Here is a 13,341-nt window from a genome sequence, read left to right as displayed (position 1 = left end):
CCTGATCTCTAATTTCGAGGACATAGGATAATTGTTGAACTTCATAAATCTGTGTGTTAATTGTTTTTTGATTTCTCGTTTTTCTTTCTTTCATTTGGTGGCTTTGTTGTGGGTTTTGTAACACTACCTAAAACCCACTACCCACATCACTTGTAGTTGATTGACCTATTTATGTATAGGCATAAGTCATAAAGTATATATATATGAGAGGCACACAGTTATAAACATGTCTTCCTTTTTCTAATTTTCTAATGCAAGATAACTTTCCTTACATAAGTGTGATGTGCATTGATGTTTTTAAAAATTCAATGAAAGAAATCAATGATTTTGAAGAATTTTCAATTAGTAGTGCTATTCTTATTTACCAAATATCATACTTCTACTTACCTATACTATTTTATATAATTGTACCACACACATAGTACAATATGCACAAAGCAATGGGCAAATAAAAGTGTAATATTTAGATCGAAAGTAAGTGTAGCATTTTTGTTTTTTAGTTCTCCCCCATTAACATTGAAAATATATAAAAAATAATCTTAAAAAACTTGGGAGATTTTGCGCATAGGTACATATATAATGTCTTAAAGAACTATTTAGTGAAATCAAATCAAAGTTAATCAAACTCATTTGGTAGAGTGAACTTGCCACCAACTTATATGATTATTCGAAATAACTTCGTTGACAAATTTTTGATCTTTTCAGAATTATCTCGTAAGCAAACATGTGAATAGGCCCTTGGTACATCCATATTATCATGTGTTGACCCTATTGGTCATGTCCCGATTTCAATAATGACAAATACTCTGGTATTTCATGTTTGTCAAGTTTGTGTGTAGGTTCATCACAACAAGATCATTTGATTGCACGTGAAAGCTTGAAGCCTGAAGACCCTGAAAATTAGTTGATGTTGTAATTTATATTATCATTCAATTTGGGTCTGTAATAGTAAATAGGAAAAAAGTTTGTAATATTTAATGCATATCATGCATGTAGGAACTACAAGCTCAAGACCTTAGAAAGACCTTAGGGAGCACCGGTTGACCGACGCCGGATTTTTTTCGATAAGAAAAATGGCCTTAAAATGACCCTAAGTCCTTACACAACACTTGAGATTGTCCCCATAATCACATATATTATCTGAGGAATTAATTGAAGTGAAATTGGGCTAACTTGCAAAAATTGAGAGAGGTCGGGCGATCGAACCCTTGGTGAACAAATCACCTGGGGCACTTGAACTGTTGAGAAGTCAACAGTTTGACTTGGGTTCGGGCTACCAAACCAAGAAAGACCTTATCGCCCTCAGGCGACCGAACCCCTTGATGTGACCTTTTCACCAACTCGGGCTATTGAGTAGTTCAGTTCAAAATAGGCCCCGGGCGATCGAACCTCTATGTTCGGGCTACCAACCCACTGACCGGGTGCTTGAATCTACGAACAAATGCTATTGACTTTTGTTCGAGCTACTGAACCTACACGTGGGTGACCAAACTGTTTAAAATGAGTTTTTCAAGATGAGTTTATTCGGGCGACCGAACTTCGATTCAACCACCCGAATCTCTCAGGTAAAATTAATTTTTACTGAAAATTAAATGGGGTAAATTGGGTTAATTTTCTAATTAATGTCTTTTAAAACAAATTTAATTATCCCCATTGAGTCCCCAACGGTCAAAAATTTCCCCTCGCCTATATATACATGTTCATTTGTAATAATTAGTAAAGATTAGCAAAATTGATTAGGGCCAAACTCTCTCAAATTCAAAAATCCTTCTTTAGCCTATAATACTCCAAAACACTTATACACATCATCCTTCTCTCAAATACTCTCATTAGATTATATTGATTGTTTGATTTTATTGAGAATAGAAGCATCAAGTTTTTCCATTGATTTAATTTGATAAATCTTGTGTGGGAAGACTTGGAAGGTTGTGGTTCTCGCATTGTCATTGTAAGTAACCTAAGCCTATATTTTTGTGTGCAAAAGTCATTTTCAAAACTTGTTTTCAAACAACTCTTGTGTTTGCTACATTGAAGAAAATATTTTTGAGTGTGTTTGAATATTATTGCTAACATCTTTGAAACTCTAATCTGACATTGAGATTTAGTTTATCTGGTTTTCAAAGAATAGCTTGTTTGATATACAATCTTGTGCTTGATTAGATAAAGTCATTATTCTGAGTGTTGATTGCACACATAGAGCATCGAGCTTATAGTTCATACATACTTGAGGTGCATTGATTATACTGTGTTTAGTGGTGCATAATATGCTTAGTGTAAGAAGCATTTCCGTGTACACAATATTTTAGACACATTTGTTGTGTTCCAGGTACAGGTTTGAAGAGGGAGATTAGCACTATTAAATAGTCACAGACTTGCTTAGACCTGGTTAGGAAAGCTAGTTGCGCCATCCTGGTAAAGTGGGTTGGTTGAGGTCAGTCCCGTGAATTGACCTGATTGTAACCAGTGCCGCTCCACCCGTTAAGTAAGCCGTAGTGGAATTCTTGTACTGGTGTAGTCGAGTTGGGGACATAGGCACAGTTGACCGAGCCCCGATAACATATATGATGTTGATTTTATTTACCACAATTTACTTTCTACACCTGTGTGTTTATGTTTATCATTCTAATATTTGATTGGGATTGTGAATACATAGAAAGACCCTAGGTTTGTGAAATACTGCTTGCTAGATTAGTTGAACCAAGGGGATTAATTTTTTAAATACCCAATTCACCCCCCTCTTAGGAATACACCAAGGCTAACAATTAGTATTAGAGCCTCGTAGCATTGACTAAATGTTTTTTCTAAAGATCAGGATGACTCAATTTGGTGTATCCCCATTCGGTGAGGGACAGTCACCTACTAGTCCTCCATTATTTTGTGGTGTCGATTACACCACTTGGAAAATTAGAATGACCATATTTTTAAAATCAATGGACTAGAAGGCCTGACTTGTGACTGCTAAAGGAAGATGTGCACAAATAAATGAAATTAATTTTAACATGATTAATTCTAATGCCATGGATATATTATACTGTGCTTTAGAGTCTAATATTTTTCTTGAGATTTTGGCATGTGTAAGTGCAAGTGCAAAAGATATCTGAGATGAACTTGAAAGAAAATATGGAGAGACCCAGGAGAAAGAGATCACTCCTCCGAATGCTCCAAGTTCAAAAGATCAAGAGGAGGTAATTCATGAGCATGTAGCATTTACAGTCAGTGAGGTATATTATTCTCACTCTATCTCTTTTGATGACCCCTGTTGTGAATGCTGCTATATAACATGTACTGAATCTAATGATAAATCGATTGATGATTCCTGTGCTGAATGCTAAGTTGTGTCACATGTTAAAAATCATCTATTGAACATAATGATAATTCTATCAATAGTGCATATGATGATTCATCTGTTGATTCCTATAATATATTTTGTGATGAATCTTCAAATGTTTCTTGTGATGATGATGGTATGAATGCATGCAATGATTCATATGTTATTTTGTTTGATAAATCGTGTGATGAATCATTTGATGAGATGCCTTCATGTGGAAAACTATAAAAGACTTTATTTAAAATGCATAGAATTCTAGTTGAGATATCAAGGAAGAAAACATTTTTGAAAAATGAAACTGAAAAGGTGGCAAAGCACTTAAATGATTTGAAAGAATATCAAACCACTCTAAAAAGGAGAAAAAATGAGAAGATTTTGAAAATCATTTACTTAGAAAGAAAAATTAAAAATTATTTTGAAATATTTTTCAAATCCTCAAGTGAGAAAGATAACTTAAACAACCCTTTCGGACATAAAAAGAAAATTCTTTTCAAAAAGGATTTAGGTTGTTTGCATAAAACTAATAGTTTAGCCTCACTAAAGAAAAATATAATAAATAAGCACAATCTTTTATGTATATTCAATACCTGCTTATTTTGCAAAACTATGTGGCACGTATGGTTTAATTGCTTATTTAGAAGTGCCAGAGACTTAGAAAAGGAAATTAAATGGATAATCAACAAAGCAAATCCCTTAGGACTCAAGGAAAAATGGATTCAAATTGAAATTATCTTCTAGTTAATTTTTCCTTAGTTTCTAAGTTCAGGGGTTGTGATGACTACAGGTTTAGGAAGTGTCTGTGCTTAAAACATCAAATCTTGGTACATATATTCATTATATAATACTGCTTTACTAAGAATCATTAGAGAATCACGCCAATGTGGAAATATATGTAATATATCCAATCTGAACCTAATACATATGTATCATTTAATCCTAAACTCACTTGTTTGTCTTAAAAGCCTAAATCTAAATCAAGTCATCATTCTAGGCTTATAGCACTATTGATCATAAATGACTAATATATATTGAGTGTTCTTTGACTATTCTGTTTGGACATATCCACTTCCATGAAAATATTTTGAATAATGTTCACTCATAATAAATACTCTTCTGAACTCAATAATAATTTTATTGTTAAGAGTATTTAAATAATCTTCACCAGCTCTCAAACTTTAAATCAAATAATTTAGAGTTTCATATCCTTAGAGATGAGTTGAATGACTAATATGATTGCACTAGGTCTCTATCTAGATGAATGCATAAAATTCAAGTAAACTTATGTTCATGCATTTAAAACTCAAAGCCATTTGATCTCGTATCTGTCACACGTATTGAGATTCATAAGAAAAGAGGCAAGATAGGCTTAGCATATAGAAAAGATATTCATTATAACTTTTTGGTCCAATAAGCTTAAAGCATTCACGCCAAGATTAAACCATTGAAAATCTTATAAACTCTTGGCCAAAGAACTTGAACTATAAGAAAAGGCATAAAATGATTAAGTGCATAATTCAGGGGGAGCTTTTATTCTTCATATATATACATTAAATGCTCTCATGATTTTTATCTTTTATGCCCATATGCCTTCATAATGAAACCACTGAATTCCTACTATTCATTATGCGTTAAATGAGTATATCTTCTAATGGATTGTTTATCTTTTGTATCATTTGTTGAAACCTAATTGCATGCCTAGTTTACAATGCATCCTGCATAGTGGATGCAATTGACAAGAATTGCACGTTGGTAGTGGATATAGGTTCTCGTGCACCTCAAACTAAATTATAAATTGCTTAATTGAACCTATCAAGTATAGATTTTGTGGGCAAATGTCCGATTTACAGACGACATGCTGCTGAAATTTCAATAGGAATTTTCCCAAGTAAAACCTTGTATATGGATGATTATGATATAATTAACGTTAAAATCTTTTTGAAAGGATGAGTGAAAATCAATTTAATAATTAAACTTCATCCTAACATAATCATCAAAGATTTAGAAAGACTAAAATTCATCCCTATAGGAAGCGCATAAATGACTTATATGCATCATTTCGCTTTTTAAATATTGAAGTTCTTCTAAAAATCCCTGAACATTTTATCCTGCGCTTGAAGTTTTAAGGTTTGATATGAAATGTTCTTAGATCATGAACATTATTGCATGCCTTAATATATATCTTCTGATGCATCTATGGTCTATAAGGGCAACTATACTGATAAGGATAAATATAGTTGATTAATAATCAATATGGTTAGTTTAAGTGATTTAAAATGGATGACTTATACTACTAGGCACAATGAAATAATTCTCTATCTAGTATAAGCAGCTTATTGTATCTAAGCATGAATTCCAAACAATAGGGGGAGCATCTAAAATTAAATATTCATTTTGTTTTGCTCACAAATATTTTTAGCTTAGATCTATTGTGAACTCATTGTGGCATGTGATTCAATGAAATGTTTTTATTAAAAATCATAATCTGAAGCATGCTTATATTGCCACCGCTGTTTGTATTTGTCATATGATCATGTATGTGATTGTCAAATTTTTAGGATCATTATGGTTGTAGTTTTCTGGTTATATTGTAGTATGTGCTTCATTGACAAACCAGAAAATTTATGTTTGCTTGTTTTGACTTAAAGTTTCTTTTTCAGCAAGCATATGCCCCTATTATTTATTAAAATTTTTAAGGGGATGTATTTTTATACATATGTATATATATACACACACAGATATTTATGAAAGCAAGAATTGAACTTATATAGAATATATATATTTTATGTCTTGCTTGTGTGCTTAAATGCCTTCATGTCTTGTACTTTCTCTGTGTCAAAATTTTATGTTAAGAAATCTCTTAAGGGTGTTGCATTGCATAACTGGTTCATGGATCTTACATGAAATGCATACGAACTAGTTAGACTGCTTTTATGCTCAAACCATCTACTTGGTATCATATGTCGTGTGCTTTTAACTCAAATCTTTCACAGGTCTTATGATATGATTTAAATTGCTATGGTTTATAGATAATTCTGGTCTAATTTTGTTTGTTATGTCCTTTGAACTTTTTAAATGACCAGTTATACAGCTTGTGTGCCTAATTGCTATATTTCATACTTCGTCATTCATTGTGCATTGTATGATTATATCATTTTCTTGGATACTGAAAGTAATAATTCTTGATCATACTGAACTGTTTGAGTTAAGTAGTTGTGGATAAATTGTTAATGTTAAAACTCAATCAAGTTATTTCTATACAGGTATTTTTGGGAAATGCTCTATTTTCAAACAACATGTTGCCGAATTTTCTTAAAATTTTCCCAAACCATATCTTATATATGAATGATTTTTTTATTTGCCTATATATACTTCAATAATTATCTAGGCCCTTTTTGCTGTTACCAAAAGGGGGAGAAGTAGACAAATATTTGTTATCATAAAAAAAGGGGAGATTGTTGACCCTATTAGTCATGTCCCAGTTTTGATAATGACAAATACTTTGGTATTTAATGTCTGTCAAATTTGTGTGTAGGTTTATAACAACAAGATCATTTGATGGCACGGTATTCATCCGCCAAAAGTGAGGGTTTATTACTAAATAAATGGAGGTGCCGCCCTCTTTTACCAAAAAAAAAAAAAAGATCATTTGATGGCACATGAAAGCTTAAAGCTTGAAGACCCTGAAGATTAGTTGATGTTGTAATTTATATATTATTCTATTCGGGTCTATAATAGTAAATAGGAAAAAGGTTTGTAATATTTAATGCATATCATGCATGTAGGAACTACAAGCTCAAGACCTTAGAAAGACCTTAGGGAGCATCGGTCGACTGACACCGAATTTTTTTCGACAAGAAAAATGGCCTTAGAAATGACCCTAGGTCCTTACACAACACTTGAGATTGTCCCCATAACCACATATATTATCTAGGGAATTAATTGAAGTGAAATTGAGCTAAATTGTAAAAATTGAGAGAGGTCGGGCGACCAAACGCCAGGTGAACAAATCACCTCGGGTACTAGAAGTTGGGAAGTCAATAGTTGGACTTGGGTTCGGGCTGCCGAACTAAGAAAGACCCTATCGCCCTCGGGCGACCGAACCCCTAATTGTGACCTTTTCACCAACTTGGGCTGCCGAGTAGTTTAGTTCAAAATAGGCCTTGGGTGACCGAACCTCTGTGTTCGAGCTACCGACCCACTGATCAGGCACCTGAATCTACGAACAAATGCTACTGACTTTTGTTGGTTGCCCCAGTCCGGGAGTATATAGTCTAGAGGGGGGGTGAATAGACTCTTTTCACGGAATACGTATTTTTCTACAAAATAAAAACTCTTGGCAAGATACAAGAAATTATATCGCAATATGAATATAAATCATGCACAAGATATAAAATAAAGAGTGTAAGGGAGAGAAAGAACAACACCGATATTTTTACGTGGTTCGACACCAAGCCTACGTCCACGCCTTAGCACCAAGTCAAGGATTCCACAATCCACTATAATCGCTCCTTCCGCAGCGGAGCAAGCCTTACAAACTTGGGAACAAATCCCTACCACTTACAAAGTGCCTTTATCAATTTGGTTCACAAAGAACCTTTCACACGAAGATGGAAGATTGCAAAGAATGCTCCTTACAATGAGCAAATATGATTTAAAACTCAAACCTCACACTATTCTCTCAAGAATTGAATCAAACACAATAAGTGAGTAAGAGATAATGAGCACATGTAATGAAGAACTAATATGCAATGTGCTAGGTTTTGTATAAAATGATTTTTTTTACTAACAATGATCAAAGACCTTCAAAACCATGTTAATACAAGTTTAATAGCTTGTATTTATAGCCCAAGAGCCTTAGGAGCCGTTAACTAGCTGTTGGGGGGAAGAAAAAATATTTTATTTGGCAAACTAGCCGTTTTCCTCCCGTTAGTGTCATTTTGCCCGTTGGACTCGTCGACGAATCCCCTGTGTTCGTCAACGAGGTCCCTGAACCATAAAAAGTCATAAAAATGAAAGTTGTGGAATTTTGTCTTAACTTTTCAGGGACACCAAGATCGTCCCATTTGGACCTTTCTATCAAAATTTATGCCCAAAATACCGAAAAGTATTCAGAACTCAAGGTTGCACTACGGTAGTGACGATTGCTTTGTTTTTCTTTATCAAAAAACGTTTTAATGACTTAAAACATTCTTGGACAAAAGTATATGAAATATATTGAGTCTAATGAAGATTAAAACTTATCCAAGTGAGTTTCTCCATAAATATAAGATATCTTGTTTTATGAAAACATATTTGAAAACTCGTTTTGATATCTTATATGCTTAGTATGTCCTTTATTGAAAATATGCTTGACTTTTAGGACTTTAGGACGTAGATCTTGTTTTGTAAAATCGGGACCAAGTTTTGAAAATGTTTATAACTCATATATTACTTAACACTTGTCCCATTTTGAAAACTTAATTGAATATAGGATTATTTTGACAACCTTTTTGTTTTTACTTTGAAAACTATGAATTGTGAGTTTGTTACTTTTGTGCAAATCCTATATGCTCATGTGTCCTAGTATGCTTATGCAATGGCTCAACTCTTACTCAGAAATCATGCAAGACACACACTGCAAGAGTTATAATACGCACTCACTCACACAACCCTTATTACAATTAATTTATACACAATAAAAACTCCGGGATGTGCTTTGCTGCTTCTGAGTCAGTGTCTTTCCAATCTTTTCTATTTGATGTCTACTAGGTCCGATCTTTGCTTCTGATTTGGCACCTCTGTGTATCTGACACTTTGTACCTATACTAGATAAGATCTACAAGGATGGAAAATACTAGAAACAACAAATAGGTTAATATCATCAAAACATATAAACCAAGATAGTGTAGCTGACAGGGCTAACAACTTTTGTTCGAGCTATTGAACCTACACGTGGGCAACCGAACTATTTAAAATGAGTTTTTCAAGATGAGTTTATTCGGGCGACCAAACCTCAATTCAGCCACCCGAATCTCTCAGGTAAAATTAATTTTTACTGAAAATTAAATGGGGTAAATTGAGTTAATTTTATTAATTGCTTTTAAAACAAATTTAATTATCCCCATTGAGTCCTCAACAGTCAAAAATTTCCCATTGCCTATATATACATATTCATTTCTAATAATTAGTAAGGATTAGCAAAATTGATTAGGGCCAAACTCTCTCAAATTCAAAAATCCTTCTTTAACCTATAATACTCCAAAACACTTATGCACATCATCCTTCTTGATCTTACAAGTGTTGTGAGTATATTTTGCGCGCTTGTGCTTCATTCATACTTGCAAATACTCTCATTAGATTATATTGATTGTTTGATTTTATTGGGCGTAGAAGCATCAAATTCTTCCACTAATTTAACTTGATAAATCTTGTGTGGGAAGACTTGGAAGGTTGTGGTTCTTGCATTGTCATTGCAAGTAACCTAAGCCTATATTTTTGTGTGCAAAAATCATTTTCAAAGTTTGTTTTCAAACAACTCTTGTGCTTGCTACATTGAAGAAAATATTTTTGAGTGTGTTTGAATATTATTGCTAACATCTTTGAAACCCTAATCTGACATTAAGATTTAGTTTATCTGGTTTTCAAAGAATAGCTTGTTTGATATACACTCGTATGCTTGATTAGATAAAGTTATTATTCTGAGTGTTGATTGCACATGCAGAGCACCGAGCTTATAGTTTATACATACTTGAGGTGCATTGATTATACTATGCTTAGTGGTGCATAATCTGCTTAGTGTAAGAAGCATTTCCATGTACACAATATTTTAGACACATTTGTTGTATTCTAGGCACATGCTTGAAGAGAGAGACTATCCCTGTTGAATAGTTCCGGACTAGTTTAGAACCGGTTAGGAAAGTTAGATGCATCATCCTGGAAAGGCATGTTGGTCGAAGTCAATCCCGTGAATTGATTTGGTTGTAATCGGTGCCGCTCCACCCGTGCTCGACAATCATATAGATGAACTTATCTTAATATTTATGTTATATATAAACTTTTAAAAGTTCATTAATTAAGAGCATATAATACAATCTTATCATTTTCATATTGACCAATACCAAGCACTATATTTCTTGAGATGTATTCTAACTTTAACTGAAATTAAGAACTTAATCCTACAAATACTGAATTGAGTTTCCATCATTGGTGATTAGTGAAAGTGGGCTATAAGATCCATCTCTTTTGCAGTATTAAATTAAGATTAAGTCCTTTATAAGAGAACCTTCTAGATGTTGACATAATCTTACAAAATCCTTTTTATTACCCCATCAATGAGTATAATGCTTTCTTAACTAATCCAATATATCTTGATTTTCTATCGTAGACTTACTATATCACTGGGAATTGGTAATGGTACCATTGGTTTTGGCCATACTAACAATTTCAATTCATAGATTAAGAAGTCATTTTACTACTTTACCACAAATTAAAAAGCTAAAGCTATATACTCAATTGTCATATTTGACTTTGTCGTACAAGTTTGTTTCTTAATTAGAATTCTGTGAGAATATGGCTCCCCACTAATAAGGGTGAATCTAAACTCTTGGATATATAATCACCTCAATTTGCTACTCAACTAATGAAAATGAACCTTCCCAAAACTAGAGGATCATCACCAAAACATAGATCATACCTCTTTTTTTTTTTTCAAATATTTTAATCTTCTGGTTAGAGTAGATCAATGAGTATGATTTTAGTTACTAATAATTTGGCTAAGTTTACCAATAGCAAATGCAATATATCAAACTTACACCCAACTCTAATCATGGAATACATAAAACATCCAAGAAGGCATACTCAATTAGGTTTAATGGTTAAACTTGTTGAGCATCTTTTCTATGAAACGAGTTTGAGAAAGATTCAAATCATTATCATTATTAATGGTGCAGATATAGACGTATCATTTTATTTAAGAAATCAAGCACGCATCTTTTAATAGCCCATTACGAAATCAATGGAAATCTCCTATGTAAATTCAACGGGGAGACTCTCCTCCACTCGTCAATATCATCCACGGAAAATATGTCTCCAAAATTTGGAGTTCTCTTGAAAGGACAGAAGGAAGTAATGCCAACAAATAAGTATATATCATAAACAACACTTTCATGCCTTTTTTTTCCACAAAATTTTAAAAAAAAATATTGAAAATGAGATATTCTTGACTTTTGTTTAGTGATTTTGCAATTATGAAAAAAATATTGTCAAGAAATTACTATCAAAAAGCTATGTACTATAAAATTCCTGAAAAAAAAAAAAAAAAAAAACCTTATTTGGTAGATATATTTTTACAAAAAGTTGTCTCCGATAAGTTGCACGCTTTTATTTAATTAATATTTTTGTGAAATTATTGTGAACATAAAAATGAGAAACATACATCATGCTATTCAAGTTTTTTGTGAAACTATTATAAACTACTTGAATTCTATTTAACTCGTTTGAATCAAATTTTGGTGACAACATTAACTTGACAAATCAAATGCGTATTTTGCAACACTATTCATGAGTAAGTCAATTAGTTTTATCATAATATATATATATATATATATATATTTATTTATTTATTTAATACATACATTCAATATTGTTGCAGTAAGTGAGTCATATTGAGTGAAGTATGTGTACGGAGAAAACACGCTGATATCGAAAGTGGAGCGGAATGACGGTACAGAGGTATGTAAAGAATTTTTCTAATACTTCTGTACGACTAAGGTTAGTATAAATACATATGATATAACCATATTTTGAAATAGTGAAATTCAGCCGCCGTTAACTTTCGTGGATGTAAACATACTGTTGAACCACGTTAAATCCGTATATTTTTGCTGTTTGATCTATCTCTTTATTTTTCGTATTGTTTATGACAATTATTGCACGTTTTATGATGAATATTATTTTTTTTTTTTTTTAAAGAAGGGCGGGACTTCCATTTATTTATTGATAAACCCTCACTTTTGGCGGAGGAATACCGTGGTTACAAGATATTTAAAGGGAGGGACAAAAGACAAACTTTTAAAGGCCTCCCAAATAATAACACCAACATCCAGCCAAAATAAGATTACAAAACCAATCAAATCAAAACAAAAGAATGACCAACAAACCAAATATCACGCAACAAAACAAACAAAAGAAAAATAACATAAAGCATAGACAAGAACCAATAAGAAATTAGCTAAACATACCTCAAATAAGTCATACCCATCTTCTCCAATTTATATAACTCATTGATGTAAACAACATATTCCTCCCCCTAGCACCTTGATGAGCCAAGGCATCTGTCACTTTATTTCCTTCTCTATACCAATACTTTATCGAAAATTTTACTCACTCCAATAAACCAATCAGCTGCTCTCCAAAATCTCATAAATACCACAAGGAGCACCTCCTCGTTCTTATCCAATTTACAACAATCTTCGAATCACATTCAATATCAATACTAGTATGACCCAAATGTTTGCAAATCTTTATTCCCTCTAACACAGTTCTCAATTCAGTTTCATTATTTGAATAAGAACCAAAATATTTTGAAAAACCAAATACAAAAGTACCCGTATGGTCTCTAAAGATGCCACCACCACCACCCGCTGGCCCTGAGTTTCCCAAACTGCTTCCGTCCAAATTTAATTTCAACCTTCCTTACCCCGATTTTAGTCATCTCACACATTGTATAGTTTTATGATGAATATTATAATTATAATTTTATTTAACATTATTGCATAGCAATATTAAGTGAAACTAGAACTTTAAATATACTGCAATGCTTCAAGAATTATAAGATTGACATGTTGAACTCAAATTGAGGTTTATACTTAAAATTTTTGAATGAAATTGAGTTTTACATCTGCCTTGAACCGGCTATCATTTAAAGTTTGCTAAATATCATTTAGCTTCGTACCATCCCAAGCACATTGCCGTATGGCTTTACTTATTGCCACGTCAAGCCTCTTAGGAAAAAAAAATAAAAAAATAAAAAAAAT

This window comes from Malania oleifera, chromosome 1 (assembly GCF_029873635.1).
Source record: "Malania oleifera isolate guangnan ecotype guangnan chromosome 1, ASM2987363v1, whole genome shotgun sequence".
NCBI lineage: Eukaryota > Viridiplantae > Streptophyta > Magnoliopsida > Santalales > Ximeniaceae > Malania > Malania oleifera.
The sequence above is the reverse complement of the archived record's forward strand: the minus strand, read 5'-3'. Positions refer to the sequence as shown.